The sequence below is a fragment of the Symphalangus syndactylus genome, chromosome 2 (genome assembly GCF_028878055.3).
Source record: "Symphalangus syndactylus isolate Jambi chromosome 2, NHGRI_mSymSyn1-v2.1_pri, whole genome shotgun sequence".
In the NCBI taxonomy this organism is placed as follows: domain Eukaryota; kingdom Metazoa; phylum Chordata; class Mammalia; order Primates; family Hylobatidae; genus Symphalangus; species Symphalangus syndactylus.
Window position 1 is genome coordinate 88971974 of NC_072424.2, and position 16910 is coordinate 88988883.

The following is a 16910-nucleotide window of genomic DNA, read 5'->3' on the forward strand; positions in this document are numbered from 1 at the left end:
CTGTGTCCTTTTTTCAGATGGGAAATGTTCCCCCCAAGGCAAAAATGCCCCTAAGATGTATTCTAGAGAATTGGGACCAATTTGACCCTCAGACGCTCAAAGAAATGACTTATATTCTTCTGCAGTACCACCTGGCCATGATGTCCTCTTCAAGGGGGAGAAACCTGGCCTCCTGAGGGAAGTATAAATTATAACATCATCTTACAACTAGACCTCTTTTGTAGAAAAGAAGGCAAATGGAGTGAAGTGCCATATGTACAAACTTTCTTTTCATTAAGAGACAACTCGCAATTATGTAAAAAGTGTGATTTATGCCCTACAGGAAGCCCTCAGAGTCTACCTCCCTACCCTGACGTCCCCCCGACTCCTTCCCCAACTAATAAGGACCCCCCCTTTCAACCCAAACAGTCCAAAAGGAGATAGACAAAGGGGTAAACAATGAACCAAAGAGTGCCAATATTCCCTGATTATGTCCCCTCCAAGCGGTAGGAGGAGGAGAATTCGGCCCAGCCAGAGTGCATGTACCTTTTTCTCTCTCAGACTTGAAGCAAATTAAAATAGACCTAGGTAAATTCTCAGATAACCCTAATGGCTATATTGATGTTTTACAAAGATTAGGACAATCCTTTGATATGGAGAAATATAATGTTACTGCTAAATCAGACACTAACCCCAAATGAGACAAGTGCCGCCATAACTGGAGCCCAAAAGTTTGGCAATCTCTGGTATCTCAGTCAGGTCAATGATAGGATGACAACAGAGGAAAGAGAACGATTCCCCACAGGCCAGCAGGCAGTTCCCAGTGTAGACCCTCATTGGGACACAGAATCAGAAGATGGAGATTGGTGCTGCAGACATTTGCTAACTTGTGTGCTAGAAGGACTAAGGAAAACTAGGAAGAAGCCTATGGATTATTCAATGATGTTCACTATTACACAGGGAAAGGAAGAAAATCCTACTGCCTTTCTGGAGAGACTAAGGGAGGCATTGAGAAATCGTATCTCTCTGTCACCTGACTCTATTGAAGGCCAACTAATCTTAAAGGAAAAGTTTATCACTCAGTCAGCTGCAGACATTAGAAAAAAACTTCCAAAGTCTGCCTTAGGCCCAGAGCAAAACTTAGAAACCCTACTGAACTTGGCAACCTCGGTTTTTCATAATAGAGATCAGGAGGAGCAGGCAGAATGGGATAAATGGGACAAAAAAAAGGCCACTGCTTTAGTCATGGCCCTCAGGCAAGCAGACTTTGGAGGCTCTGGAAAAGGGAAAAGCTGGGCAAATAGAATGCCTAATAGGGCTTGCTTCTAGCACGGTCTACAAGGACACTTTAAAAAAGATTGTCCAAATAGAAATAAGCCGCCCCCTCGTCCATGCTGCTTATATCAAGGGAATCTCTGTAAGGCCCACTGCCCCAGGGGACATAGGTCCTCTGGGTCAGAAGCCACTAACCAGATGATCCAGCAGCAGGACTGAGGGTGCCTGAGGCAAGTGCTGGCCCATGCCATCACCCTCACAGAGCCCCAGGTATGATTGACCACTGAGGGCCAAGAGGTTAACTGTCTCCTGGACACTGGTGTGGCCTTCCCAGTTTTACTCTCCTGTCCTGGACAACTGTCCTCCAGATCTCTCACTATCCTAGGACAGCCAGTCACTAGATACTTCTCCCAGCTACTAAATTGTGACTGGGGAACTTTACTGTTTTCACATGCTTTTCTAATTATGCCTGAAAGCCCCACTCCCTTGTTAGGGAGAGACATTCTAGCAAAAGCAGGGGCAATTATGCACCTGAACATAGGAGAAGGAACACCCATTTGTTGTCCCCTGCTTGAGGAAGGAATTAATCCTGAAGTCTGGGCAACAGAAGGACAATATGGACGAGCAAAGAGTGCCCATCCTGTTCAAGTTAAACTAAAGGATTACGCCTCCTTTCCCTACCAAAGGCAGTACCCCCTCAGACCCGAGGCCCAACAAGGGCTCCAAAAGATTAAGGATCTAAAAGCCCAAGGCCTAGTAAAGCCATGCAGTAGCCCCTGCAATACTCCAAGTTTAGGAGTACAGAAACCCAACAGACAGTGGAGGTTAGTGTAAGATCTCAGGATTATCAATGAGGCCATCGTCCCTCTATACCCAGCTGTACCTAACCCTTATATTCCGCTTTCCCAAATACTAGAGGAAGCAAAGTGGTTTACAGTCCTGGACCTTAAGGATGCCTTTTTCTGCATCCCTGTACATGCTGACTCTCAATTTTTGTTTGCCTTTGAAGATCCTTCGAACCCAACGTCTCAACTCACCTGGATTGTTTTACCCCGAGGGTTCAGGGATAGCCCCCATCTATTTGGCCAGGCATTAGCCCAAGGTTTGAGCCAGTTCTCATACCTGGATACTCTTGTCCTTTGGTATGTGGATGATTTACTTTTAGCTGCCTGTTCAGAAACGTTGTGCCATCAAGCCACCCAAGTGCTCTTAAATTTCCTCGCCACCTGTGGCTACAAGGTTTCCAAACCAAAGGCTCAAGTCTGCTCACAGCAGAAGGCTATTTAGCCCTAAATACTTAGGGCTAAAATTATCCAAATGCACCTTAGTGAGGAACGTATCCAGCCTATACTGGCTTTTCCTCATCCCAAAACCCTAAAGAAACTAAGAGTGTTCCTTGGCATAACAGGCATAACAGGTTTCTGCTGAATATGGATTCCCAAGTATGGCGAAATAGCCAGACCATTATATACACTAATTAAGGAAACTCAGAAAGCCAATACCCATTTAGTAAGATAGACACCTGAAGCAGAAGCGGCTTTCCAGGCTCTAAAGAAGGTCCTAACCCAAGCCCCAGTGTTAAGCTTGCCAGCGGGGCAAGACTTTTCTTTCTATGTCACAGAAAAAACAGGAATAGCTCTAGGAGTCCTTACACAAGTACGAGGGACCAGCTTGCAACCCGTGGCATACCTGAGTAAGGAAATTGATGTAGTGGCAAAGGGTTGGCCTCATTGTTTATGGGTAGTGGCGGCAGTAGCAGTCTTAGTATCTGAAGCAGTTAAAATAATACAGGGAAGAGAGCTTACTGTGTCAACCTCTCATGATGTGAACCGCATACTCACTGCTAAAGAAGACTGGTGGCTATCAGACAACTGTTTGCTTAAATATCAGGCTCTGTTACTTGAAGGGCCAGTGCTGTGACTGCGCACTTGTGCAACTCTTAACCCAGTGACATTTCTTCCAGACAATGAAGAAAAGATAGAACATAACTGTCAACAAGTAATTGCTCAAACCTACACTGCTCAAGGGGACCTTCTAGAGGTTCCCTTGACTGATCCCAACCTCAACTTGTATACTGATGGAAGTTCCTTTGTAGAAAAAGGACTTCGAAAAGCAGGGTATGCAGTGGTCAGTGATAATGGAATACTTGAAAGTAATCCCCTCACTCCAGGAACTAGTGCTCAGCTGGCAGAACTAATAGCCCTCACTCAGGCACTAGAATTAGGAGAAGGAAAAAGGGCAAATATATATACAGACTCTAAGTATGCTTACCTAGTCCTCCATGTCCACGCAGCAATATGGAGAGAGGGAGTTCCTAACTTCCGAGGGAACACCTATCAAACATCAGGAAGCCATTAGGAAACTATTATTGGCTGCACAGAAATCTAAAGAGGTGGCAGTCTTACACTGCTGGGGTCATCAGAAAGGAAAGGGAAATAGAAGGGAACCGTGGAGTGGATATTGAAGCCGAAAGAGCCACAAGGCGGGACCCTCCATTAGAAATGCTTATAGAAGGACCCCTAATATGGGGTAATCCCCTCCGGGAAACCAAGCCCCAGTACTCAGAAGAAGAAATGAAATGGGGAACCTCATGAGGACATAGTTTCCTCCTCTCAGGATGGCTAGCCACCAAAGAAGGAAAAATACTTTTGCCTGCAGCTAACCAATGGAAATTACTTAAAACCCTTCGCCAGACCTTTCACTTAGGCATTGATAGCACCCATCAGATGGCCAAATCATTACTGGACCAGGCCTTTTCAAAACTATGAAGCAGATAGTCAGAGCCTGTGAAGTGTGCCAAAAAAATAATCCCCTGCACTTCAGGCCATACGTTTCAATCCCTGAATCTTTAACCTCCTTGTTAAGTTTGTCTCTTCCAGAATCGAAGCTGTAAAGCTATAAATGGTTCTTCAAATGGATCCCCAGATGCAGTCCATGACTCAAATCTACTGCGGACCCTTGGACTGGCCTGCTAGTCCATGGTCTGATGTTGATGACGTCGAAGGCACCCCTCCCGAGGAAATCTCAAGTGCATGACGCTTACTTGCACCAGTTCAGCAGGAAGCAGTTAGAGCGGCCGTTGGCCAACCTCCCCAACAGTACTTGGGTTTTCCTGTTGAGAGGGGGAACTGAGAGACAGGGCTAGCTGGATTTCCTAGGCCGACTAAGAATCCCTAAGCGTAGCTGGGAAGGTGACCGCATCTACCTTTAAACACAGGGCTTGCAACGTAGCTCACACCCGACCAATCAGGTAGTAAAGAGAGCTCACTAAAATACTAATTAGGCAAAAACAGGAGATACAGAAATAGCCAATCATCTATCGCCTGAGAGCACAGGGGGAGGGACCATGATCAGGATATAAACCCAGGCATTCTAGCCGGCAACGGCTACCCTCTTTGGGTACCCTCCCTTTGTATGGGAGCTCTGTTTTCACTCTATTAAATCTTGCAACTGCACAAAAACAAAACAAAACAAACAAACAAAAACAGTGACTGACTTATGGTAAACATTATATAAGCATAAAGTAAACCAAATACTTTTTTTCTAATTATAAAAGTCCTATACTAACATTGCAGAAAACTTGAGGAATTCAGAAAAGTTATTACTTAGTAAGAGTTGGAATGAATAAATAAGTGGGTAGTGAGGATGGCAGGCATGTGTTTCAGGCAGAGAGATACAAGATAAGGAACTAAAACTAGAATCTGGTCTTTGAACCCCTGGCCTGGTTGTCTTATTCATCATGATGATTTGCTTATTTTTCCAATTTCTAAATCATTCCTCTGCTGTTGACAAAGCAATAAATTGTTATATTTTGTAAGTGAATCTTCAGAGAACTGGCCTTGAGCCAGCTCTACAACTAACCAGCTCTGTGGCCCTTTGGAGAATTACTTAATATTTGTGAACCTCAGCTTTCCTACCAGTGAAATGAAGTTAGTCCTCCCTGTCTTGCAGGGTTGCTGCAAGGATTTAACAACATATATATGTACAAACCACTTAGTCCTGTGCCTGGACCATTTGATGCTTTTTTTTTCTTTTTTTTGAGACAGGGTCTTGCTTGAATCTTGCCGAGGCTGGATTCAAACTCCGGGGCTCAAGTGATCCTCCTGCCTCAGCCTTCCAAATAGCCGGGACTACAGGCATTCACCACTGTGCCTGGCTGCAATGCTCGTTGAATGTTCTTTTTCCTTAGTTCCTTCTTAGCTCTTCTGACAGTTTTGGGGTTTATGTATATAAGAAGGATTTGGTTGCTTCAGGGAGAGAGGATGCAGTAGAGTTACGTAGCTCACCTCACATCCTCCAAAAGCTGAATTCATAAGTAAACAAAGAGCATTTCACCCATACTTTACACAAAGTCTAGAAGATTTATGGTGTCCATCAGTCTCACATACTGTGACCTTCTGAGATACTTTTCCCTCTCCATTCCCTTTCCTTCTACCTGCTGGCTCTTCTTCTTCTTCTTCTTCTTCTTCTTCTTCTTCTCTTCTTCTTCTTCTTCTTCTTCTTCTTCTTCTTCTTCTTCTTCTTCTTCTTCTTCTTCTTCTTCCTCCTCCTCCTCCTCCTCCTCCTCCTCCTCCTCCTCCTCCTCCTCCTCCTCCTTCTTCTTCTTCTTCTTCTTCTTCTTCTTCTTCTTCTTCCTTTCTTCCTCTCCTTCTTCTCCTTCTTCTTCCTCTTCCTTCTCCTTCTTCCTTCTTCTTCTTCTTCTTCTTCTTCTTCTTCTTCTTCTTCTTCTTCTTCTTCTTCTTCTTCTTCTTCTTCTTCTTCTTCTCCTCCTTCTTCTCTTTCTTCTCCTTCTCCTCCTCCTCCTCCTCCTTCTCCTCCTCCTTCTTCTCCTCCTCCTCCTTCTCCTCCTCCTCCTCCTCCTCCTCCTCCTCCTCCTTCTCCTTCTTCTCCTCCTCCTCCTTCTCCTCCTCTTTTTCTTTTTTTTTTTTTTTTACTGTGAAAACCAACCTATATACAGAACAGTACAAAAGCATACCTGTATAGTTTGAAGAGTAATTATTAACAGTCTTATTAAGAAACAATACTCCATCCATGTTACTGCAAAAGACATGATCTTATTCTTTTTCTTCTTAATTTTTTTCTTTTTCTTTCTTTATTTTGGCCCTTTTTCAGATCTAGACCTGCAGAGATCTTGTTCTTTTTTTTTTTTTTTTTTTTTTTTGAGACAGCATCTCACTCTGTCACCAGGCTGGAGTTCAGTGGTGTGATCTCGGCTCACTGCAACCTCTGCCTCCTGGGTTCAAGTGATTCTCCTGCCTCAGCCTCCTGAGTAGCTGGGACTACAGGCGTGTGCCACCACGTCCAGCTAATTTTTTTATTTTTAGTAGAGACTGGGTTTCACCATGTTGGCCAGGATGGTCTCAATCTCTTGACCTGGTGATCTGCCCGCCTCGTCCCCCAAAAGTGCTGGAATTACAGGCGTGAGCCACTGCACCCAGCCGATCTTGTTCTTTTTTTTGACTGCATAGTATTCCATGGTATATATGTACCACATTTTCTTTATGCATTCTATCATTGATGGGCATCTAGGTTGATACCATGTCTGCTATTGTGAGCAGTGCTGCAGTGAACATTCACATGCATGTGTTTTTGTGGTAGAATGCTTTATATTCCTCTGGGTATATACTCAGTAATGGGATTGCTGGATTGAATGGTAGTTCTGCTTTTAGCTCTTTGAGGACTTTCCATACTGCTTTCCACAATGGTTGAACCAACTTACACTCATACAGTATATAAGCATTCCTTTTTCTCTACAACCTCTCCAGCATCTGTTATTTTTTGACTTATAAGTGGGAGCTAAATGATAAGAACTTATGAATGTAAAGAAGGAAACAGACACTGGGATCTACTTGAGTGGGAAGAGGGAGAGGAGCAAAAAAGATAACTCTTGATTACTGAGCTTAATACTTGGACAATGTAATAATATGTACAACAAACCCTCATGACACATGTTTATCTGTGTAACAAACCTTCACATGTACCCCTAAACCTAATTTTTTTTTAAAAGAAACAGAATGCCAGCCAGGCATGAAGGCTATTGCCTCTAATCCCAGCACTTTGGGAGGGTGAGATGGGCAGATCACTTGAGCCCAGGAGTTTAAGGCCAGCCCAGGCAACATAGCAGAACCCCATCTCTTCAAAAAGTACAAAAATTAGCTGGGCATGGTGGTGTGCACCTGTAGTCCCAGCCCCTTGGGAGACTGAGCTGGGAGGATGGCTTGAACCCAGGAGGTCAAGGCTGCAGTGAGCTGTGATCGTGCCACTGTACTCCAGCCTAGGCGACACAGCAAGACCCTGTCTCCAAAAAAAAAAAAAAAAAAAAACAAAAAAAAAGCCAGAATGTTGCCAGCCAAACTGCACTTCTTCACTCCCCCACCACTCTAATGAAGTCATCACCAACCCACTTTTAAAGTACTCACATACCCTATGTCTATGGAGGTATGTCAGTGGAGGCTAAGGTATGCCACTGGAGGCTTACGTACCTTATGTCTAAATATTTGAAGTTATTAAATTAAAAAACCATTAAAATATGCTTTCTACCTTGACAAATAAACCTTTATAACAAAATTAGAAAAAGTTTAATGTTATGGCATTAAATAATTGAAAGCAAAATATCAAAGATGACAGAATTTAATTATTTAATTATTTTATTTTATTTTATTTGAGACAGGGTCTTCCTGTGTCACCCAGGCTGGAGTGCAGTGATGCAATCATGATTCACTGCAGCCTCAACTTCCCAGGCTCCAGTGATCCTCCCGCCTCAGCCTTCCAAGTGGTTGGGACTACAGACATGTGCCACCAAATCCAGCTAATTTTTAAATTGTTTTTAATAGAGATAAGGGTCTCACTACGTTGCCTAGGCTGGTCTCGAATTCCAGGGGCTCAAGGGATCCTTTCGCCTTGTCCTCCCAAAGTGCTCGGATTTAAGGTGGGAGCCACTGTACCCACCCAACATAATTCAATTATTTAATATTTCACATGTTTTAGTATTCCTTTGATAGGGTTGTGATGTTTGGGTGAATAATAAAGTAAATCAAAGACATATATTTTAAAATTATGTAATTATTCTAAAAAATTAATTATTTACCTTTATTTTAGCAAAATCAGTGTGTTAGCATTATCAAGATATTTTGGTGTTCTAGTAACAAGATCTAGTCGCAGTAATGATGTAAAGATTAAAAAATAAAATACAATAGGAACCAGTATAAACAAGTGGAATTTGAAATTTAAAATGCAATACCAGCTGAGTGTGATGCCTCATGCCTGTAATCCCAGCACTTTGGGAGGCCAAGGTGGGCGGATCACCTGGGGTCAGGAGTTCAAGACCAGCCTGACCAACGTGGAAAAACCCCATCTCTCCTAAAAATACAAAATAAGCTGGGTGTGGTGGTCCAAGCCTGTAATGCCAGCTACTCGGGAGGCCGAGGCAGGAGAATCACTTGAACCAGGGAGGCAGAGGTTGTGGTGAGCCGAGATCACACCATTGCACTCCAGTTTGGGTAACGAGCAAAACTCTGTCTCAAAAACAAAACAAACAAAAAACACAATACCATTTACATTAGCACCCCTCAAAATGAAATACTTAGGTATAAATCCAACAAAATAAGTATAAGAGATATATAAGTAAAACTATACAGCTCTGATGAAAGAAATAAAAGAAACAGATAAATGGACAGATATTCCATGTTCATGGATAGGAAGACTCAATATTGTCAAGATGTCAGTTCTTTTCATCTTTATCTATAGATTCAGTACACTTCGAATCAAAATCCCTGCTAGTTATTTTGTGGATATTGACAAACTGATTCTTAAGTTTATGTGGACAGGCAAAAGACCCAAAATAGGTGACATGCTATTGAAGCAGAATAAAGTTAAAGTCTCTACTTCTTCTTCCTCAATATCATTTTCTTCAATATCAAATCAACTCATTTTCTTCAATTTCAAGTCAACTGTAGACTGACAGTGTCCTACTTCAAGACTTACTGTAAAGCTACAGTAATCAGAACAGTGTGGTATTGGTGAAAGAATAGACAAATAGATCGATGGAAGAGAATAGAGAGCCCAGAAATAGACCCAGACAAATACAGTTAATCTTTGACAAAGGAGCAAAGGCAATAGAATGGAGCAAAGATACCTTTCTCAGCAAATGGTGTTGGAATAACTGGATATCCACATGTAAAAAAATGAATCTAGACGCGGACCTTACACCCTTCACAAAAATGAACACAAAATGGATCATCAACCTAAACATGAAACACAAAACTATACAAATTTCTGCTCTGTGAAAGACAATGTCAAGAGAATGAGAAGACTTGGGAAATATTTGCAAAAGACATATCTGATAAATGATTCTTATCTAAAATATATAGGAACTCTTAAAACTGAACAATAAAAAAGGAAACCTGATTTTAAAATGTGCCAAACACTCTAATAGACATCTCATCAAAGAAGAGATATAGATGGCAAATACGCATATGCAAAGATGCTCCACATCATATGTCATCAGAAAAATGCAAATTAAAATGATGAGATTCTACTACACACTTATTAAAATGGCCAAAATCCAAAACACTGACAACACCAAGTGCTGGTGAGGATATGGGGCAACAGGAACTTTCGTTTATTGCTGGTGGGAATGCAAAATGGTATAGTCACTTTGGAAGACAGTTTGGCAGTTTCTTACAAAATTAAACACATTCATCATATGATCCAACAATTGCACTCTTTGATATTTACCCAAAGGAGTTGAAAACTTATGTTCACACAGAAACCTTTACATAGATGCTTATAGCAGCCTTATTCATAATTGCCAAAACTTTGAAGCAACCAAGATGTCCTTCAATAGATAAATGAATAAATAAACTGTAGCACATCCAGAAATGGAGTACTCAGTGCTAAAAAGGAATGAGGTATCAAGCTATGAAAAGACACAGAGGAACCTTTATATTTTTAGTTTTTTAGAGACAGGGTCTTGCTCTGTCATCTAGGCTGGAATGCAGTGGCACAATTATGGCTCACTGTTACCTTGACCTCCTGGGCTCGAGCTCTCTTCCTGCCTCAGCCTCCCAAGTAGCTGGGACTACAGGTGCATGTCACCACACCTGGCTAATTTTTTTTTCTTTTTTTATTATACTTTAGGTTTTAGGGTACATGTGCACAATGTGCAGGTTTGTTACATATGTATCCATGTGCCATGTTGATTTCCTGCACCCATTAACTCGTCATTTAGCATTAGGTATATCTCCTAATGCTATCCCTCCCCCCTCCCCCCACCCCACAACAGTCCCCGGAGTGTGATGTTCCCCTTCCTGTGTCCATGAGTTCTCATTGTTCAATTCCCACCTATGAGTGAGAACATGCGGTGTTTGGTTTTTTGTCCTTGCGATAGTTTACTGAGAATGATGTTTTCCAGGTTCATCCATGTCCCTACAAAGGACATGAACTCATCATTTTTTATGGCTGCATAGTATTCCATGGTGTATATGTGCCACATTTTCTTAATCCAGTCTATCACTATTGGGCATCTGGGTTGGTTCCAAGTCTTTGCTATTGTGAATAGTGCCACAACAAACATACGTGTGCATGTGTCTTTATAGCAGCATGATTTATAGTCCTTTGGGTATATACCCAGTAATGGGATGGCTGGGTCAAATGGTATTTCTAGTTCTAGATATCTGAGGAATCACCACACTGACTTCCACAATGGTTGAACTAGTTTACAGTGCCACCAACAGTGTAAAAGTGTTCCTATTTCTCCACATCCTCTCCAGCACCTGTTGTTTCCTGCTTTTTTAATGATGGCCATTCTAACTGGTGTGAGATGGTATCTCACTGTGGTTTTGATTTGCATTTCTCTGATGGCCAGTGATGATGAGCATTTCTTCATGTGTTTTTTGGCTGCATAAATGTCTTCTTTTGAGAAGTGTCTGTTCATGTCCTTTGCCCACTTTTTGATGGGGTTGTTTGTTTTTTTCTTGTAAATTTGTTTGAGTTCATTGTAGATTCTGGATATTAGCCCTTTGTCAGATGAGTAGGTTGCAAAAATTTTCTCCCATTCTGTAGGTTGCCTGTTCACTCTGATGGTAGTTTCTTTTGCTGTGCAGAAGCTCTTTAGTTTAATTAGATCCCATTTGTCAATTTTGGCTTTTGTTGCCATTGCTTTTGGTGTTTTAGACATGAAGTCCTTGCCAACGCCTATGTCCTGAATGGTATTGCCTAGGTTTTCTTGTAGGATTTTAATGGTTTTAGGTCTAACATGTAAGTCTTTAATCCATCTTGAATTAATTTTTGTATAAGGTGTAAGGAAGGGATCTAGTTTCAGCTTTCTACATATGGCTAGCCAGTTTTCTCAGCACCATTTATTAAATAGGGAATCCTTTCCCCATTTCTTGTTTTTGTCAGGTTTGTCAAAGATCAGATAGTTGTAGATATGCGGCATCATTTCTGAGGGCTCTGTTCTGTTCCATTGATCTATGTCTCTGTTGTGGTACCAGTACCATGCTGTTTTGGTTACTGTAGCCTTGTAGTATAGTTTGAAGTCAGGTAGCGTGATGCCTCCAGCTTTATTCTTTTGGCTTAGGATTGACTTGGCGATGCGGGCTCTTTTTTGGTTCCATATGAACTTTAAAGTAGTTTTTTCCAATTCTGTGAAGAAAGTCATTGGTAGCTTGATGGGGATGGCATTGAATCTATAAATTACCTTGGGCAGTATGGCCATTTTCATGATATTGATTCTTCCAACCCATGAGCATGGAATGTTCTTCCATTTGTTTGTATCCTCTTTTATTTCATTGAGCAGTGGTTTGTAGTTCTCCTTGAAGAGGTCCTTCACATCCCTTGTAAGTTGGATTCCTAGGTATTTTATTCTCTTTGAAGCAATTGTGAATGGGAGTTCACTTATGATTTGGCTCTCTGTTTTTCTGTGATTGGTGTACAAGAATGCTTGTGATTTTTGCACATTGGTTTTGTATCCTGAGACTTTGCTGAAGTTGCTAATCAGCTTGAGATTTTGGGCTGAGACACTGGGGTTTTCTAGATATACAATCATGTCATCTGCAAACAGGGACAATTTAACTTCCTCTTTTCCTAATTGAATACCCTTTATTTCCTTCTCCTGCCTGATTGCTCTGGCCAGAACTTCCAGCACTATGTTGAATAGGAGCGGTGAGAGAGGGCATCCCTGTCTTGTGCCAGTTTTCAGAGGGAATGCTTCCAGTTTTTGCCCATTCAGTATGATATTGGCTGTGGGTTTGTCGTAGATAGCTCTTATTATTTTGAGATACGTCCCATCAATACCTAATTTATTGAGAGTTTTTAGCATGAAGGGTTGTTGAATTTTGTCAAAGGCCTTTTCTGCATCTATTGAGATAATCATGTGGTTTTTGTCTTTGGTTCTGCTTATATGCTGGATTACATTTATTGATTTGCGTATGTTGAACCAGCCTTGTATCCCAGGGATGAAGCCCACTTGATCATGGTGGATAAGCTTTTTAATGTGCTGCTGGATTCAGTTTGCCAGTATTTTATTGAGGATTTTTGCATCAATGTTCATCAAGGATATTGGTCTGAAATTCTCTTTTTTGGTTATGTCTCTGCCAGGCTTTGGTATCAGGACGATGCTGGCTTCATAAAATGTGTTAGGGAGGATTCCCTCTTTTTCTGTCGATTGGAATAGTTTCCGAAGGAATGGTACCAGTTCCTCCTTGTACCTCTGGTAGAATTCGGCTGTGAATCCATCAGGCCCTGGACTCTTTTTGGTTGGTAAGCTATTGATTATTGCCACAATTTCAGAACCTGTTATTGGTCTATTCAGAGATTCAACTTCTTCCTGATTTAGTCTTGGGAGGGTGTATTTGTCGAGGAATTTATCCATTTCTTCTAGATTTTCTTGTTTATTTGCATAGAGGTGTTTGTAGTATTCTCTGATGGTAGATTGTATTTCTGTGGGATCGGTGGTGATGTCCCCTTTTTCATTTTTTATTGCATCTATTTGATTCTTCTCTCTTTTCTTCTTTATTAGTCTTGCTAGCAGTCTATCAATTTTGTTGATCTTTTCAAAAAACCAGCTCCTGGATTCATTAATTTTTTGAAGGGTTTTTTGTGTCTCTATTTCCTTCAGTTCTGCTCTGATTTTAGTTATTTCTAGCCTTCTGCTAGCTTTTGAATGTGTTTGCTCTTGCTTTTCTAGCTCTTTTAATTGTGATGTTAGGGTGTCAATTTTGGATCTTTCCTGCTTTCTCTTGTGGGCATTTAGTGCTATAAATTTCCCTGTACACACTGCTTTTAACGTGTCCCAGAGATTCTGGTATGTTGTGTCTTTGTTCTCATTGGTTTCAAAGAACATCTTTATTTCTGCCTTCATTTCATTATGTACCCAATAGTCATTCAGGAGCAGGTTGTTCAGTTTCCATGTAGTTGAGCGGTTTTGAGTGAGTTTCTTAATCCTGAGTTCTAGTTTGATTGCACTGTGGTCTGAGAGACAGTTTGTTATAACTTCTGTTCTTTTCCATTTGCTGAGGAGAGCTTTACTTCCAACTATGTGTTCAATTTTGGAATAGGTGTGGTGTGGTGCTGAAAAAAATGTATATTCTGTTGATTTGGGGTGGAGAGTTCTGTAGATGTCTATTAGGTCCACTTTGTGTAGAGCTGAGTTCAATTCCTGGATATCCTTGTTAACTTTCTGTCTCATTGATCTGTCTAATGTTGACAGTGGGGTGTTAAAATCTCCCATTATTATTGTGTGGGAGTTTAAGTCCCTTTGTAGGTCACTCAGGACTTGCTTTATGAATCTGGGTGCTCCTGTGTTGGGTGCATATATATTTAGGATAGTTAGCTCTTCTTGTTCAATTGATCCTTTTACTATTATGTAATGGCCCTCTTTGTCTCTTTTGATCTTTGTTGTTTTAAAGTCTATTTTATCAGAGACTAGGATTGCAACCCCTGCCTTTTTTTGTTTTCCATTTGCTTGATAGATCTTCCTCCATCCCTTTATTTTGAGTCTATGTGTGTCTCTGCACGTGAGATGGGTTTCCTGAATACAGCACACTGATGGGTCCTGACTCCTTATCCAGTTTGCCAGTCTGTGTCTTTTAATTGGAGCATTTAGCCCATTTACATTTAACGTTAATATTGTTATGTGTGAATCTGATCCTGTCATTATGATGTTAGTTGGTTATTTTGCTCGTTAGTTGCTGCAGTTTCTTCCTAGCCTCGATGGTCTTTACAATTTGGCATGTTTTTGCAGTGGCTGGTACTGGTTGTTCTTTTCCATGTTTAGTGCTTCCTTCAGGAGCTCTTTTAGGGCAGGCCTGGTGGTGACAAAATCACTCAGCGTTTGCTTGTCTGTAAAGTATTTTATTTCTCCTTCACTTATGAAGCTTAGTTTGGCTGGATTTGAAATTCTGGGTTGAAAATTCTTTTCTTTAAGAATGTTGAATATCGACCCCCACTCTCTTCTGGCTTGTAGAGTTTCTGCCGAGAGATCAGCTGTTAGTCTGATGGGCTTCCCTTTGTGGGTAACCCGACCTTTCTCTCTGGCTGCCCTTAACATTTTTTCCTTCATTTCAACTTTGGTGAATCTGACAATTATGTGTCTTGGAGTTGCTCTTCTCGAGGAGTATCTTTGTGGCATTCTCTGTATTTCCTGAATCTGAATGTTGGCCTGCCTTGCTAGATTGGGGAAGTTCTCCTGGATAATATCTTGCAGAGTGTTTTCCAACTTGGTTCCATTCTCCCTGTCATTTTCAGGTACACCAATGAGACGTAGGTTTGGTCTTTTCACATAGTCCCAAATTTCTTGGAGGCTTTGTTCATTTCTTTTTATTCTTTTTTCTCTAAACTTCCCTTCTCTCTTCATTTCATTCATTTCATCTTCCATCAGCGATACCCTTTCTTCCAGTTGATCGCATCTGCTACTGAGGCTTCTGCAATCTTCGCGTAGTTCTCGAAACTTGGCTTTCAGCTCCATCAGCTCCTTTAAGCCCTTCTCTCCATTGGTTATTCTAGTTATCCATTCTTCTAATTTTTTTTCAAAGTTTTTAACTTCTTTGCTATTGTTTTGAATTTCCTCCCGTAGCTCGGAGTAGTTTGATCGTCTGAAGCCTTCTTCTCTCAACCTGTCAAAGTCATCCTCCATCCAGCTTTGTTCCATTGCTGGTGAGGAACTGCGTTCCTTTGGAGGAGGAGAGGTGCTCTGCTTTTTAGAGTTTCCAGTTTTTCTGCTCTGTTTTTTCCCCATCTTTGTGGTTTTATCTACTTTTTGTCTTTGATCATGGTGATGTACAGATGGGTTTTTGGTGTGGATGTCCTTTCTGTTTGTTAGTTTTCCTTCTACCAGACAGGACCCTCAGCTGCAGGTCTGTTGGAGTTTACTAGAGGTCCACTCCAGACCCTGTTTGGCTGGGTGTCAGCAGCGGTGGCTGCAGAACAGCAGATTTTCGTGAGACCACAAATTCAGCTGTCTTATAGTTCCTCTGGAAGTTTTGTCTCAGAGGAGTACCCGGCCGAGTGAGGTGTCGGTCTGTCCCTACTTGGGGGGTGCCTCCCAGTTAGGCTGGTTAGGGGTGAGGGACCCACTTTAGGAGGCAGTCTGTCTGTTCTCAGCTCTCCAGCTGCGTGCTGGGAGAACCACTACTCTCTTCAAAGCTGTCAGTCAGACAGGGACATTTAAGTCTGTGGAGGTTCCTGCTGAGTTTTTGTTTGTCTGTGCCCTGCCCCCAGAGGTGGAGCCTACAGAGGCAGGCAGGCCTCCTTGAGCTGTGGTGGTCTCCACGGGGTTCGAGCTTCCTTGCTGCTTTGTTTACCTAAGCAAGCCTGGGCAATGGCGGGCACCCCTCTCCCAGCCTTGCTGCCGCCTTGCAGTTTGATCTCAGACTGCTGTGGTAGCAATCAGCGAGACACCGTGGGCATAGGACCCTCCGAGCCAGGTGCGGGACACAATCTCCTAGTGTGCCGTTTTCCAGGCCCATTGGAAAAGCGCAGTATTAGGATGGGACTGACCCGATATTCCAGGTGCCGTCTGTTACCCCTTTCTTTGACTAGGAAAGGGAACTCCCTGACGTCTTGCGCTTCCCGAGTGAGGCAATGCCTCGCCCTGCTTCGGCTCACGCACAGTGTGCTTCACCGACTGTCCTGCACCCACTGTTTGGCACTCCCTAGTGAGATGAAACCGGTATCTCAAGCAGAAATGCAGAAATCACCCGTCTTCTGTGTCGCTCAGGCTGGGAGCTGGAGACTGGAACTGTTCCTATTTGGCCGTCTTGGCTCCACCCGTTTAAAGGCCCACACCTGGCTAATTTTTTTTTTTTGAGAGATTGGGTCTGGCTGTGTTGCCCAGGCTGGTTTTGAACTCCTCGGCTCAAGCGATCTTCCTGCCTCAGCCTCCAGAAGTGCTGGGATTATAAGTGTGAGCCACTATGCCTGACTTGTTTTTTAAATTTATTTTTCTTCTAGAGACAAGGCCTTGATTTTTTGCCCAGGCTGGAGTGTAGTGATGCAGTCATAGCTCACTGTGGCCTCAAGATCCTGGGCTCAAGTAGGAGCCCAGCTAATTTTGTTTTTTTTTTATTTTTGTAGGGATGGAGCCTTGCAATGTGGCCCATGCTATGGAGGAAACTTAAATTCATATTTCTAAGTGAAGAAGCCAGTCTGAAAAGGTT

General features: G+C 42.2%; 1 protein-coding gene across 2 annotated transcripts in view; it reads left to right on the forward strand.

The window, feature by feature from the left end:
- SLC16A10 (solute carrier family 16 member 10) overlaps positions 1–16910 on the forward strand; it is a 186106-nt gene that overhangs the window by 50230 nt on the left and 118966 nt on the right. The window lies entirely within an intron of this gene.